The following is a 16,310-nucleotide window of genomic DNA, read 5'->3' as shown; positions in this document are numbered from 1 at the left end:
AGATGCTTTCATAGCTGTTTTTGCGTTGTAGAACTTACACAGCACATACATAAATATATCTACCACACATGCAAGAGAGACTTTATTTACACATTTCCTTCTTGTCATATTTAATTCACACATGCACGCACTCAGTCTGCTATGTTCCAACTTGGCCAAATCCTTGTTCACCAAACTATCTTCCCTCAGCACTGCAACATCCTAAGGGCACACAACTGAGAGAAGAGGGAAAGCCTATTAAGTGATGAGGATGCAGTGTTTATAAAAATTAAAATGTGCCGGCTGTTTGGGAAAGAATGAAAAAAATTCAAGAGCTGCATTGAAGTATGCTGAATAATTTTAAAATATTAAATCAAGGCCTTAATTACTATGTCTCTAATCTCATACAGTCACACTTCACTTTGAGGCAATTTGTGATTAAATAATAATACTTTAAGGCAAATAACAACACTTGGCACTTTTATAGTGCCTTTTGCCTAATTAGTTTGGGATTAGTTCCTTCGCATTGGGTATGGGGCTTTGAAGATATAAAGTGCTAAGTATCATTATGACCTGAGGATCTCAAAGCATTTTACCCATACGCATTAATTAAGCCTCAGAGCGCTCCTATGAGGTAGGTAAGTATTTTTGTATCCCTTTATGTTTGGCAGGCCCAAATGGAGAGAAGATTGGTCAGTGTTTTCAAGCTTCCAGACACATTCTGCAAGCATTCATGTGCACAAGCTGCCTTCCTGGACTGGGCACTCCCATCACCCCCCAACCAGAAGAGTATTGATATGAGCATCTTCACATTTAACCATAAGGCTCTTGTACCAGAAAGCTCTGCAGTGAGGGTTGGCCATGCCCAGAACTGCTGCAAAATCAGATCATTACTTGGGAAAAAGCCATAAGCGTTCATTCCCACCTGCAGGAACCCCAGTGAGAAAGCTACCCTCATTTTCTTGGTCAAAGTCTTATGGACTTGAGGAGTGAAAATGAAATATTCCAACAACTCAAATCCAAGGATTTTCATGGTGGAGTCATATACAAAGTCATGGCCCCCATTTCAGGTTATACAGCTCTCAGGCCTTCGCCAGAAACATGAGTTTCTTTTCTTTTGTTTGCTTCCTCCAAACACCCGAACTCGAAGGCAGCCTAGGGATCAGAGGCTGTTACCAAAGCAAAGAAAGGAAACTTCTTCCTTTTTAGTTCATTCATTATGAAAACATAAATCAACAATCAGAAGCTACAGAATCTTCACTCTATTTATAATTAATATTGTACCTGAAGTAGTCACCTGCAGAAGAAAGAGGTATGAAAGGATTTCAACTTACTTTGATAATTAAGGGTATTTAGTGTCCTTTAAACATAAAGTTTAAAAAAGAGGAAATCCACAATCTGCCTGAATGTTCTTAGTTCAACAAAGTCTTTGAGTTGACAGCTAATAATTAATTAACAATGAATGGTGTCTTTCAGCCTGTCACCGTGATTGACATTATCATCTTCTGAAAAGTGAAAGATTTGTTAATGTGGCAGACTACAGTCTGGGAAACATTAAAGCTTCACAATTCCCACTGCTTTCAGCTAAACGCTTGACATGACAGGTTAGCTAGCTTGAAAAGACGAGGAGGTGAAGAGAACAGCAGCAACCTCTGCCGGCAGAAGCACGGCTTCCCCTCTGAGCAGCGATTTCTCTACAGACAGACAGGAAAAATTAGGGATAAAAAGACCTGACTGGCTCTGAAAATTCAAATTGCTGGAGGCTGGGTCAGTAGGCTGGGAAGCATTAAATTGCGCGCCTGCACTGCGCTGATAGCTGTTCCCGGTCCTGCTCAGCAGCAGGGCAGGGGCTGGGATGGGCCCTGGGCAGACCCCACTGGAAGGGCTGATGCAATCATCCTTCCCTCCGCCAGAATTACTCTGCTCAGCAGTGCGACTCCTGCTTTATCCCAGCATATTCACCAAATAAATACGAAACAGCTGTCTAAGTCAGTAATTGGGAGCTCGTTTTCAATTATACGTATTTGTTGATTTTTTTAAGTCCTATTTTTACAGACACTGCCAAAAACTATGAAATATGTGTTCTAACTTAAAATAACTGACCTAATTAAACTAATTAAGCAGCAGAGAGATAATTCATTCTAGTAAACAAGGAGTCCTGCCATCTCGCCCACTCAGTACTGCTACTGTCCACCATGGATCCAACTTCTTATCCACCTTCCTCTCCGACTGACTCTTGGCTCTCCTTCAGCTTAACTCTCAATGCCAGCAACTTCTATGCTGATGAGCCACCTGCGCTCATGGCCACCCATCTCCTCGGTCTCACATCTGCAGGTCTGGCTTGACCCGTCTGCTGCAAAGCCCTTGGTCTACAGCTGCCTTTGTTAGCACTATCAGCCTTCTCCACCTCATTCCCACTTCATGTCTGTCAGCTTTTTCGCAACTCAATTGCATCAGGTGTCTAGTACACAGTAAAAACTTTTGTTCTCACTGCCTTCCTTTCTCTCTTCTATTAATAAGGTCTCTCTTGGCTTTTCACACTTAAAAAGGTCTGATTTTCCAAGCTTCCATCCCAGGTCACCTCCATTTACACAACTTTAGCTCAGCTCATAGAGGAAAGCAGCTCCAGTAGAATCATGGAGACCAGAATTACTTCCTCCATCAGTTTCTCTGGTATTCCCCGAGCAAAATTTGCTTTTCTGGTAAAAATAAATCCACCTCCACAATTCATTCTGCTTCCGATCTTTATCCACAACAAGCTTTTGCCAATTTTATACCAAGAAAAAAAGGACATGACTTTTAGACTTTTTTGCACATCTCACTCTTCCTTCTACCTCTTTCTTCCTCCTTTCTCATCAGACATAGAAATTGCTTTGCTTCTGCCAACTCCTTTATTTCTCCAGGACTACTTCTCATCCTCATCCCATCTCCTGTTTTCCTCTGTGTCTTTGCACATCCAGCATTACCATAGTCAGTGTCTCCCTGCTCAGAAAGTCCCCATACTGACCCTGCTTGCTTCTCCACCTGTTGATCCATCCCTGCTTCAGTCTTTACATCCCCATTTTGCTGATTTTGTCCGCGTAATGTTTTTTTTCCCCCCTGCTTTTTCACACAGGAACTGGTCAATCCTGCCGTCACATCAACATTCTTCCCTCTAGCCTTCCTAAAGCAATCTTTCCCCACTACCATCACCTCCCAAATCATGTTGCAAATACCTTTTTCTTAGCTCATGTGTTGCTGTTTTTCCCCTTCCTCCTTGGGCTCTCCCTTCCCTATTATTTATGGATCGCTTGTCTTGACTTTTGAGGCTGTTCATGATTACTGACACATCCCATTTCCTCTCATCTGCTCCCAAGATGTCAATTCTTGCCTCCAATCAGCCCTTGGCACCAAACTTCTCCATTTGCTCCTTTTTAAAATTAGGACTTTCTTGCTTTCTTTTCTTCCTCCCATGTTGTCCCCTCACACAGGAAACAACCTAAAAATTAATTCATTCTGTTTTTCAAAAATTCTCCATTAATGTCTATAAACAACCTGACAACAATGGATCGTTTTTTGCTCAGATCTCTTCACCTAAAATACTGTTTCCTTATACTATTTATGCTGCTGCCTACCAGGAATGGTCAAAATCCCTAAGTGGATCTTCTAGTTGTTATAGAAATATAAATACTAAATAACAAAAAGAACTTGGAACCAGAGTAGGCAAAGTACACACAATTCATACCATTTGCTCCTTGCAGAGAAAGCTCCAGAGAGCACCTGCAAATAAACTAACAGCCCCACATCCCTAGCAGGCTTACATGCCAGTGTTGATGATGGAGGATACTGAAGCTCTACACGCTCGTTCACCAGCCTCCTTCAGGTGTTGTTTTCTTTCTTATTTCAAAGAAAGAAGTTCAGGGGAGAGAGCGTTACAAGACATCCCCCCCTAATATACAGTCTCTCTGAAGATGAAACTTGGGGAGCCCTGTATTAAGCACGCTAAAAACACTGCAAGCTAACAGATGCACAAGAGTACAACAACTTGACTTCTGTGGGACTCCTGCAAGCACAGTCTGCTTAGTAAAGGCCTTAATTAACAACTTTGCAAAGGACAATGAGATTATAACAATTATTCACTGCAGGCAGCCTGTTTTTTCCTCCTCCAGTCTCCAGCATTTGCTTTAGCCTGCATTCCAGATAAATATTTTATTCTGTACAGGCAGAAGAAGGTTCATTATGTAAGTGACAAAGAGAAAGCATCAATTGCCATATACACAGATCCTAATGCACCTGGTTAATGTAGTTATAATATGTCACTGCAAAACATCTTGTCAGCATTTTGTAATTAAAAAAGAAAAGCTACTGCAATAATAAAGGCAATGCATTTAACAGAGACAAATATCACATGTAAGATGATCTTTCAAAGCAAAAATAGACATTACCGAAGTAAAGCCTTGATAACCTTGACCTACATACTTCAGTACCCTTGAATGCTCTTTTGCCCAATAAAGTACCCTTTTCCTCTCTACAATAGCACTATTCAGATAAGTAACACTGACCAATCTACAGGGCTGCAACATTTTTCAAAGGACAAAAAGCGTTTCTTTCCCATTGAGTCAGCAGGATATTTATTTCCTTGTAACAAAGAGTTTTCTGAACTGCTGAGAGATTTGTCAAAACGGAATCACAAGTGATACATTAAACAACCAGAAGGGAGAACTTATTATTAGGCATTAAAAGAGAAAGCTGCAAGTTTACAAATAAGAATAGGGCTGTGTACTTGACTTTGTAAATTCTCAGTTAATGAGAAATCAAACATGAAAGGCAAACATTTAATCTAGAGTATATTTAGTCATTTAAATCACAGCCACTCGCAATCCTGCTGTCTTGCACTTCATAATACACAGTAAAGGGCAACTAGCAGGGCATAAACATGCGCCTGCTCAGTGCTCCAGAATATGCTGCGGTTATTTAAATACAAGTTATCAAACCACCAGAAGGAACTTTATATTGACAAAATGCCAGCTCCCTCCATTCCAATCTAGCCCATAATAAAAGGCAGGCCACTGAACTGGCCTCAGCAGTTCCTGGGGCAAGACAGCACCTTTCCTTTTCCACGGACATGCCCTGCTCACAAGGCTGAAAAGTCTCATTGCGTTCCTCTGACACGATGAGCCCTGGGTGGTTAACTGCAAATGCCCAGAAGGCCACAGCACATTCAATGGACTAGTGTTAAAGACTTACTCAAGAAAGAACAAAAGGTGGTTTTACATTCGCACAGGCCAACCACCGTATCAAATCTGGATGTCCTACACCCCAGATTTCAGCCATGAAAAGGGAAAGTAGAGAGTAACTTCTGCTTCCTCCGTCAGCCTGAGTATCGACTACTTTATTTTAGCAAGGGACAACAGGATACAGTGAAGACTTCTAGGCTGTGTACACCGGTCTGACACTGATGCCTTCTTGCTGCCGCAGCTCCAGAGAAATAGGATTAAGTTTTGCTCATTCTCGAGCTTTTCCCACTAGCTAAACTAAGTACCTCCCTGTTCAGCCGGCCCTCTAGCCGGAGTCCACTGGGAGGCATTTAACTTTTCCTGCACATCCTAAAGCCCCCAGGTGTCCAGTCACAGCAGTGGATTGCACCCCAGGAGCCAGGCAGCTCAGCATCCAGTGCTTGCTCTCCATTGATGATCCTGACGTTTCTTACATATAGCACAGGACTGGAAAAGACCTCCTGGGTCACCAAGCTTACAAAATCATAGTACTGGAAGACACCCCAGAAGGCCATTTAGTTCATCCTTCTATCCATGGTGAGATCAACTGTAAATATGGTATTTGCTCTTAAAGATCTCCAGTGATGCAAACATCACAACTTCCCCGCCAGTCTCTCTGCAGCTTTTGCTGTTCTTTCCATCAGTAATGGAGTTTTTTTTCTTAATATCTAGCTTGAACTTTTTGCTTCAGTTTAAGGCCATAACTTCTTGCCCTGTCTCCACGGACAAAAAATATTTTTTTAAAAAAACAAGTTTAAGAACAGTAGTGCACTTATATAGGGAAAATAGTCTGCATAAGCAAAAATCATACACCTACCTTCTTCCAAATTTGACCTATTAATCTATAACACTAACAGTGGAGTTTTTTTAGAATTAAAACTCTTCCTTGTTTTCCAAACAAGCACTATGTGGCATGACAACATGATAAGGATCTGAGTGTTTTATGAAAGATTTTTGCAGAGATTTTTTACAGAGAGGAGAAATACAAAGGTGATTCAAACTTTGTCCTCATATTTGCTATTCACCTAACTAATGATCTTAAAGAAATCCAAACGCCTAAAGATGGTAAAGGGTCATGCACAGCTTAGAGATGGAGAGGAAGATTAGCAGTAACAGAACAGATATGGTTCTTGATTTGAACAGTTTGTTTTATTCAACATCAAAAAGGGACTCACCCCACCATTTCAGAATTTCAGTCTCTGTGGTTGAACCATGTCCTGGATTATCATGCACTAACACAATTATCCTGCAGGCAGTCAAATGTAAGGTTTCCATTCCTTTTCTGTTCATCTCTCATGTACATCCATGAGCACACATGGTGTTCCTCTCTAATTTGGTATCCTCCAGCACAAGCAGTTCTTCATCAAGGCTGATGCTGGAGGATAAAACAAAGAGAATAAAAACGGTACTGGAACTCAAGGAGAATTGGTCTATGCTGTGAACACATATTGAATAACAGGAGGAATACATTGGTATTTATTGCAATCTGCCCATGGCTAGAACAGCTGAATTGTCCCTGTTATATGTATATTTTCAGTGTTTTACGACTTTAGGAAGAGCATTGTTAAGAATACATAAACTATCATCTATACCCATCAAAGATTCATCTAATAAAGTATTAGGATGTGGCAGCTGGAAACCTTTCCCTGCTAGGCAGTCCCTCTGTCCTAGGTGCTTTACTTGCTCCAATAAGTTTTCCTATAAGGAACACCTGGGTTTTTTGGGTTTGGGTTTTTTTTTTAATCTAACATGTCTCCATAGCAGCAGAAAGTTAATCTTTAATTGATGAATGCAAAAGCTTAGGCAAACCACAAATGCACTATTCAGCATGTCAGGCTTACAAAGGAAGTTCTGGTTCTATCAGGTTTCCACACCACATACAGCTGCAACATTGGCTTATATTACTAATCACTTGCAGTATTTGTGTCTTGGGTTGTAACAGATGGTGTTTGTGAGGCATGCAAAAGCTTCAGATAGCCAAATGGTACAGCAGTTGAGATAAGGAAAAAAAAATCCTCAAAACAAAATACCCATCCCTACTGCGGAGGCTGGAATGTGAGCAGTGTTTAAATTATTCCTAGTCTCTGCAAGCACAGTGGATTTACAGACTCTTAACCCTAAATAGGACTAGATTCAATCTTTCATATTTCATTACCCCAGTAAATCCACACAACACCAGCTAATAGACATGAAGCACAGCAACACAAGACAAACCACAACACAGGAAAGTTATGCTCCTGATACTTTGAGAGGCCTGGGCTCCAGATTACACCAGTGCAACTCAAGTGTAGCTTACAGATGTTTTGGTAACATCTCAGTTCTGATGGCAAAAAGTAGTACCCCATATGCTAGGGCACTTGAAAATTCAACATGATGCACCATTAGTTCAGTCTGGTCATCTATAGAGAGTGCAGTAACCTGCTCTATAGTGGCCTAATAAGCTGTAATTCCCAGTGCTGAGCTGTTGGCAGGTAATTTTTGGGGGACTTCTATGAGCCTCCACCTCTGGGGAATCATTTTCAGCCATGAGCTTTTTTGCCTACATGCTGACCTTAATAGGCATGGAATGGATGAAGGACACAATGCACATCTTCATACCAGCACTTAACTTACTGACATTTCAGGAGATCTCTCAGCAGTTTCATACGCTTAGCAAAGATAGATAGATGCTAAAGCCCAGGGCAGCTGCCAGTCAAGACTACCTAGGCTTGTATTGAGATGAAAGAATAGAGACAACAGAACTACCTTCTGTCAACTCTTTGCTGGATTCAAGTCAATAGCAGGTCTTTCTAACAGCATTCTCAAATAATGCAGTAATAAAATTATGACTATTTGCCTACTGCCTTTGGTTAAGTAACGATCATTCAGCAACATAGCATGGGTATTAGATGGGGAAAAAAGCACCCTTCATAACTAAAACCTGTAGCTGATATTGTACTTTTTTGGACAACAAAATAGCTCCTCCCCAATTTCTACCATTCATTCTTTATCTTCCTTTTACATTAAAAACATAGGAACAAGACAAAGATTAGTTTTTCTTCATTCAATAAAAGATAATACCTCTAAAATAATTTGGAAGAAAGTCCTTTTTTATAAACAAAACTTCTAGAAGATACTCTGACCACCACTAGATACCATTATGCAGAGCTGACTCACATTATATTGAACGCAAGCTGGGCTCACTTATTTCTCTATTTCTAGGGGTTGTTAGCACTGAAAAATGAACTGCATTGCTTTTAAAACTCTTCCAACATACAGGCTTCAGATTCTCTCCCCACTGGCTAGTAGGGATATTCATGCTGCCTTTGCTTTTAAAGATGCCTAGTTTTGTTTAAATGATGATAATATTTAACCACAATGCCTGTCTGAACAGCCCTTACTACAGGTTTGCATGACCTTGACATGCAGCAGCACTGACATTTATTACCAGTGATACCTGGATAACATTTTTGATGTCTCACTATCAAATTTGGAACCCCTGAAGAGAAAAAGATTTTACTATTACTTTTTGTTGAAGCAGGACTGTTTCTGTAGAGGGATGCCCAAGAACATCACCATGGAATCTTGTTACTGCAGAACACAAAGCACAGAGAATTAATACAGCATTAAAATGCAGAAAAATGTGCTTGACTGGGTCATTTCAGATAACGCACAGTGGAAGTGGAATGCACCATTCACCAAGGATTTATATGACCACCTAGCAAAACACACCCGATCACATCTTTCTGTGGTAGCAAAACTACAGTCACCTGCCTAGATAATCAGCACTTGGCCTTCTTCCTCAGCATGTCAGGCTTACAAAGAAATCAGTAATCTGATGCTTCTCTGAGTGCTTTCAAAGGGCCTGATCTGGAAAGAAGCAAGCGTTTTCTCGGGTATTCTCTCAGAGAGGCCAGAAAAGAGTTGAGACCAACCTCAGCACTACACACAACAGGCACATGATGTAGCTCTGTTTGCTTCTGCTGTACCATAAAATTACAGGGAAGTCAATGCAAGTGGAAAAAAAAATGGCTCAGCATACATAGCCCAGAGAGAAGCTCTCAAGAAACATAGTGCCTACTCCTAGTTGTACCAGAAACCTCATGAATAACCTCACAAAGGTCACCTCTTCTCTTCCTCAGGTCTTCAGTTTACCTTACCATGAAATGATAGCACCAATCATCAGCACGATTTTTTTTTTAACCATCACCAGTATCACAGCACCTTACAAGGATTTAATTGCTTCCTCTCATTACACAATACAGCCATGGGCAGAAAAAACAGAGGCATGCTCTGTCAGACACACAGAGAGGCCAGCGTTAGCACTAACTACTCCTGCATCGCTCTGCAGCGAGCTTCACTGCATGCATTTAATTGGTGATTCTCATATCTAGCTCCTTCCCAATCTTTTTTGTTCCACAATAGTCAGAATACTTCAGCGGTTAATCAGGCAACACTTCTGTCAGTCATGTCCTCTATTGCTACCATTACTGACCAAGTGAGCATATCCCAAATTTGGGTTGAAAGTCTCTCTACTTGTGGAGCTGAATGTGGAACTAACCTTCTGCCATGGGAATACACCACATATTGAACTTGAGGTGGCTGGCACTAAAAGCAGGTCTGAACTGGAGGCCTTCCTACATGGCAGCCATCTTGCAGTAGACATATCAGCATCTTAGGTATACCAGCCACTAGAGATGTAAAATCACATACTCCAGTAACGCAAGCTACATTTTCAGTAGTATTGGGCAAAATCCTGGCTCACTTGATTTCTGTTAATGGTTAAGAAGGAAACAGTTTCTCAAAGAGGCAATCAGTCTTCCTAAAGTACATGAGCATAAACCGAATCAGAGCTTCAGAAACTCACTTTACATTTTATGTAAAAATAGAAAAAGTAATATATGCAATAGAGCCATTAAAATGCATGTGCGTTTGTGTGCAAGTTCTCTTTCTTCTCTTCCTTTCCTTCCCAGCTTGATAACTATATTGTTGATAGGAATAAAATATCAGCCTTTACTTGTACACATACCCGAGATCTTGTAAGTCATTACAACGTGTTTTTGAGATTTGCCACTTCACTGCTCTATAAAAAGCTTCCTGAAAAAGTATTAACAGATGGCCTCTTACTCTCTGAGACTGTTCGCAATACACCAGATGGCAACCTGAAAGAGAAAATCCAACTTACATTTTCAAAACTGAAAGAAATGTGACAATATCCTCACAATAAATATACAGAAAGAAGGTAGCAATAAATGATCCGTTTGAAGGAAACTGGCTTGCTTTATTTAAGCAGTGAATCCAGCCCTCATTTTATAACATATTGCAGAATGCTTCATATCCAATGCTGGAAGTAATTTCTGATGCAAGCAGCAAGTTTGCTTTAAACGAGCAACAGATTTATGAGAAGCAAGGTTATTTGAAAGAGTGAAAAAATGGGCCAATAGCCTTAGGGGTTAAGACTTTGTATACTAGATCCCTAGTATCTGGTTTGTGTCTGAGAACTAGTCAGTAGGTTGCAGCGTTTTTGCTATTAATGTTAGAAGTATTAAACCCAACTTGCCAGTCAGGCTTTTGTTAGGGGAAGGTAATAACTGTTCCAGATACTTACTGCTTTCAAGCTTTCCGATTCACCTGCTAGACAGCAGCTTAGCTCAGCTCACAAGAACTGGAGAGCTCTGCTAAATACAGTCAGCCATTCTCAGTGTTTCTAGCTGTTCTTTGGGGCTGGGACTATCACTTAGGTGAATCAGGATATCCTTCAGATAGAGGGACTAATCCCTACCCCACAACAAGTCCCGCTAAAACACAAGGACCACTGATGGGGTTAGAGCTGTCTACCAGCACACATCAGGAAACCTAAAGAGAGGTCTTCGCACTTGTACAGTATCAGAATGATGGGGCTTCTTTTTTGGATAAAGCTTTGAGGTGTCGCTGCAATTCCAGTAACGTTCATCTAAGTTGTGATCCTGTTCCTAATGGCAAAGCCCCAAGGGATTCTGAAGAGATTAAGACAATTCTTAAGGGCAGGACAGGTAACCTTCCAACTATCGCACACCATGGATCAGTGTAAGTGTTCCTAGCAAGTTCACCTTTTGCACGCAGGACACACCTGGAAAGCCCACCGATTTCTTCCTCCAAAGCTTCTCCAAGGAGGTAGCTAGAGACTGGCAGTGGAAACACAAATGCCTACACCTGCCTTCATGGAAATACAGTTATCTCTTGTGCCATCAGGTTTTAAGCAGAATTCCCTATTGAAGTCAATATGCCATAAGCACAAAACTGCCTGCAGGACAAATTATAAAATTACAAACTAGACAGCTGTCCTACCATTGCCCATAAAAGGAAACCATTTCTGTAAAACTGCTATTTATTATTAATAATATAAAATATTTATAATGATACCAGATGTATGAAAATTGTCACAGAGAGAGTTTCCCTCTTTGCTTTCTCATTGGTGATAAGCCCATTTTCACAAGCTATAAACAATAACAAAAATAGCTCTATGGAGATGAGACAATAATAGGACTAAAGCTGGGCTTTCTGTGCAAGTGTACCACCACGTAGCTAAAAGACCTTTTTTGTTAGTCCAAGACAGTAGGACTGTATCAGCAGATTGGAGATTTTCAGGGAAAAGAAGAAACCTGCTAAGTTCCAACCCTTTAAAGTCAACTGCAATATGCCTGCAGATTTCACCTGGAGCCGGAACAACCTGTCCACCCTAAAACATTGTTTTAGTTGCCTGTTAATATTGTACAACTTTATCATTTTCTGATGAGACTATAGATCCATAATGGTAAAAACTACACTGTACAAAAATTAATCTTCAGAAGAACACAGGATAAAGCAACTTCTCAATGTGAATATTGTTAATGTTTTTTCAGTCATTATCCAAGTCACCAGTATGATCCTTAACTAGCAGTGTTTAAATGGTCTTTTGTATCTGACAAAAAAGGTAGCATTTTAGGATCTTGAGACTGCCCAATTTGGAAAGTGGTAGTACCAGATCCCCCTAGTTTTATTACTTGTTAAACTGCTGTTCACGATATGAGCTAACCTCATCCATTTCCCACCTGGTGCTCATCACCTTCCAGAATCAGGCCAGACTACCACCTTCACCCCTTGCAACAACATACTAATGCACATCCCCTAATTGCACTACTACCTCCATGCAACTACCACTCTCCTTGCAAAGCCACATTGCTAGGAAAGGGAATGGTAATTGCATTGCTTTCATCTGGCTTCTTCACACAGGTGCTAAGTTCTGCAAGGCAGGAGCTGTGTCTTAGGTCACACACTCCTTCCTGCTCTGGCACTCCTCTAACTTCTTGGTGAGTTAAATCAACAGAAGGGAGGGAGGTGGGGAAGGAAAGTGGTTTTTGTTGGGTTATCAAGCTGAACCAGCTCCCAGGGAATCAGACATGCACTGACAGAAGGGTGAGGGCAGGGCCAGCCAGCTGTGAACAGCTCAGCCGCAGCACAAAACCTCCCCCCGCAATGGTCCACACGGTGTCTAGCACAACTGGGCCCTCACCCAGTTACAGTCTCTAGACCCAACTGAGAATGGGAGATTTGAAACACTGAACATTTTCTAGCAAAAAAACCACACGGCACCACTTAAACTAGAAATCTACCTCTGCCATTTGAGTGAAACAATGCAAATCTGCTAATCCCAGTGGCTTTCACACAGCCACACCAGCAGAGAACTTTATTCTCTTTATGAAAGAGGTTAAAAAAAAAAAAACAAACCCAAACCCCAGAGTTCCCATTACATTTTGTTTCCCCTATTCATTCAATGATGAAATACATAAAATGAGTTTCTACCCCACAAGCTTGGGTTTCCATTTTAAAACTGATTGAATGACAGGGGATAAGGGATGATGACGGCCTGTCACCATTCACTTCTGGAGCTGGCAGGCTGGAGCAGCGTGCTTTGCCAATGTACAAGCTCAAGAAACAGAGATGCCAGACCCTGAGAGATGACTGCACTGGGCTTTTAAAAGCAGTTATACTGTTCAACCTCTAATCAGTGACTGCTGTCTATGAAGATCTCTTTGCCTTGCTGGTGCTAGAGAGGGAGCTGCTGGTAATTGCACCAAATGGGCCAGGGTTACTAATCATGAAAGTGCAAGCTGGCCACAAGAGTTAAGCTGAAGACCGCCTGAAGAAGAGAACTAAAGAAAAGGACACTTTTTCAGCCTGATCACAGTTCCAAATGTAACTATTGTTAATAATATCCTTACAAAACTAAATATCAACCTTCAAACTCATCTCCATTGTCCTGTCCATAACATTTCCAAGGCATAATAATTTCTTAAAACCAGCCACTTTTAGACTAATGCATTTTGCTGCTCCAACACAAGAGGTCTCCTATGCTTGCAGCTAAAAACTCAACCAAGAGCCCTGCTGACCTGGTTTTATATCTTTTAAGCTTTCAGTTCAAATTATACTGAGAGTTATTTAATGAAACATGACTTTATATTCCCCCTATACAACAGGTTCCCTATGAACTTGTCTGTACAGATAGTAACCAACCTGCACTGAGAAAACACGTGTCTCAGACTTTGTTTTATTCTCTCTCATGCTTCTCCTGAAGTGGGTCGGGGGGGGGGGGGGGGGGGGGGACAAGGAAGGAAAAAAAAGAGCCAAAGTGCAGAACCCAGCTGAAATTAAGTCTTTGGCTCAGTTTTGAGCTAAGGTCATGAGAAACCTGTGTTAGACAGCATAACCACCTTTACTCTCTTATCTCAGTAAGAGATCTTTGGAGTGCAATGAGCTTGGTGAAGTCTTGGGGGTCTAGACTGATGGCAGGCCTGTCACTCTTGGGTGCTGTTACATTGAGAAAGGTTTGCATCTCTCATCTTGATATTATTCATTAGAATTACGTAATTTATTATAATTGTTGTTAATATTTTACATTTTAGAAATATGAAGTCTGGTGCCACTTACTAACTCTGGCATAAATCACAATGTAGCTTGCAAGTGTAAAATTGGTGTGAGGGAAGGAAACAGGACCTGTGTAAGGTGACTATCAAAATGCCTTCGCCTAGGTTTCTTTTTGCAGGGAGGAGAAAAAAAAAATCTACGTAGCTGAGACAAGAATGCTGGGAAACAGCGATTTCTCCTTCATGAAGAGTTAGAGCACAGCTCTTAGGAGTGCAGCATTCAAATAAGAATCAGCATTTTAGCTGGAGACAAATGCACTAATCACAGTCATGAACACAGCTGAACTAAATGTCTCAGCAAAACCACTCAGTAATGGCATTAGTCATGATAAAGGAAATGGGTATTTTCAGGATAGGACACACTCAAAGAATACAAACAGAACCCTTTGTGCCTGCTTCCATGGAGGAATGATTCAGAGTATGTATTTGAACAACTTGCTACTAAAATAGCAGCACAGTTCAAGACATCCTTTAAAGAAATGTGTCTGGAAAAGAAAGAGCTGCTCCATAAATTGTTTTTTAATTGTCCAGATGACCAATTCCTCTATCTCTGAGCAGGAAGAGTTTAGCAGAAAAAAAAAAAAAAAAGGAATGATTACAGGAACAGGAGAAAAAGGGTTATTTTTAAAGTAAATTGAAACAAAAACAACCCCTCTATTTCACCTTTAAGCATTCCTAAACTTACCCTTTATTAAAAAGTGACTGATCTATTCTATACTCTGAAGTTGTAAGGACATGACAAATAGGACTTTGAGCTTATTTGTAATCTACTTTTAACCACCTCTGCTTCACACACCGATCTTTTCTTCCAAGCACATTAGCTAGCACTGTGTGAAGAAAATGCCAATGCAACTGAAGAAATGACGTAAAGATTTAGCAGTAAAACTTCCTAGAAATCAGATTTTTTTTTCTAAACTACATATCACATGGAAATGTGCAACTTACTATGTAAGAACAAATCATATTAAAAGGGTGATAATTTTTCTTATTGTTTAAAATTTGGAAACACTACTCCCAACGTGCTTCTAATATGAAAAAAATAGACAATAGAAGCATTCCACTACTCTGGTCACATATCTCAGTGACTTAGAGCTGCGGCTGATTAACCATATCACAAGTCTTCATTGCAAATGCAAAATGAAATGTCTAGTGGTAGCCAATACCCCACAGCTTAGGATTGTCTGTCTCACGTTCTTTGATGTGTTACTGACCTCTAGTCGAGGAGCTCGGGAATTACAGGGCAGAGCCGCTCCCACATACGCAGATGACATCTGAAGAACTATTACAAAACCCTAACAAAGAAGTGAAAAGCCAGAGGACTTTTGCCTCCTTTCAGCTGCGGTCAGGAAGAAGAGGCAATGCAAAGTGTAGGCAAGCACTATCTGCGAAGCAGACGGAAGGCTGATACGAGGTTTCTGTGTGAGATTTGATGTAGGAACATCATGTGTTCGCACTTCCTAGTTCCTAGTTTTAATGTCTTGCGACTCATTTAAACTTCTCAAGGTAAGGGAAATGTTATTGATCTGCAATCAAGGATACGAGAAACTTTGAGAAATCCAGACCTGGCTACTGTTTCAAACTAATAAATGCGAGAGAGAGAAGAGGGAGAGATGCGAGAGAGATGTGGGAGCCTTATGAAGCCTCCTGAGCATAGAAATTCCATCCTGTGCTACCAAAACTTTGCCACGTAAACCCGATACATTCCTGAAAAGTGAACAACTGACTTTGAAACACAGAGCACCAAGATTTTTTTTTTTTCCTAACAGAAATCTTACTAATACTCAGTTACCCACTCGGGCGGGTCTCTTCAGCCCACTGGCTTCCTTTGGTAGCACTGGCCACTACGGGGATGCACGTGCCACAGCCTCCGGGCACTGGCTCAGCAAAGCATTTTAAACACATACTTAGCTACACACTTAAGTGTTTTACTGAATAGGAATGAACTTAAGAGCACGGCTTAGTGCTTTACTAGGTCAGGGCCTATCTGTATTTAATAAAGGTAAATGAAGGCTAGCACTTATTTCTTTCATAAAGTGAATATTAAAAGAATCCTTAGACAAACCATCACTTACAAAGGCAGTGAAAAATTCTGATCTCATTTGCATGGGTTTACATCAGAAAGAACATCACTGCTTTAATAGAGCAACATGGAACA

Source organism: Pelecanus crispus, chromosome 13, assembly GCF_030463565.1.
Source record: "Pelecanus crispus isolate bPelCri1 chromosome 13, bPelCri1.pri, whole genome shotgun sequence".
Taxonomy (NCBI): Eukaryota; Metazoa; Chordata; class Aves; order Pelecaniformes; family Pelecanidae; genus Pelecanus; species Pelecanus crispus.
The sequence above is the reverse complement of the archived record's forward strand: the minus strand, read 5'-3'. Positions refer to the sequence as shown.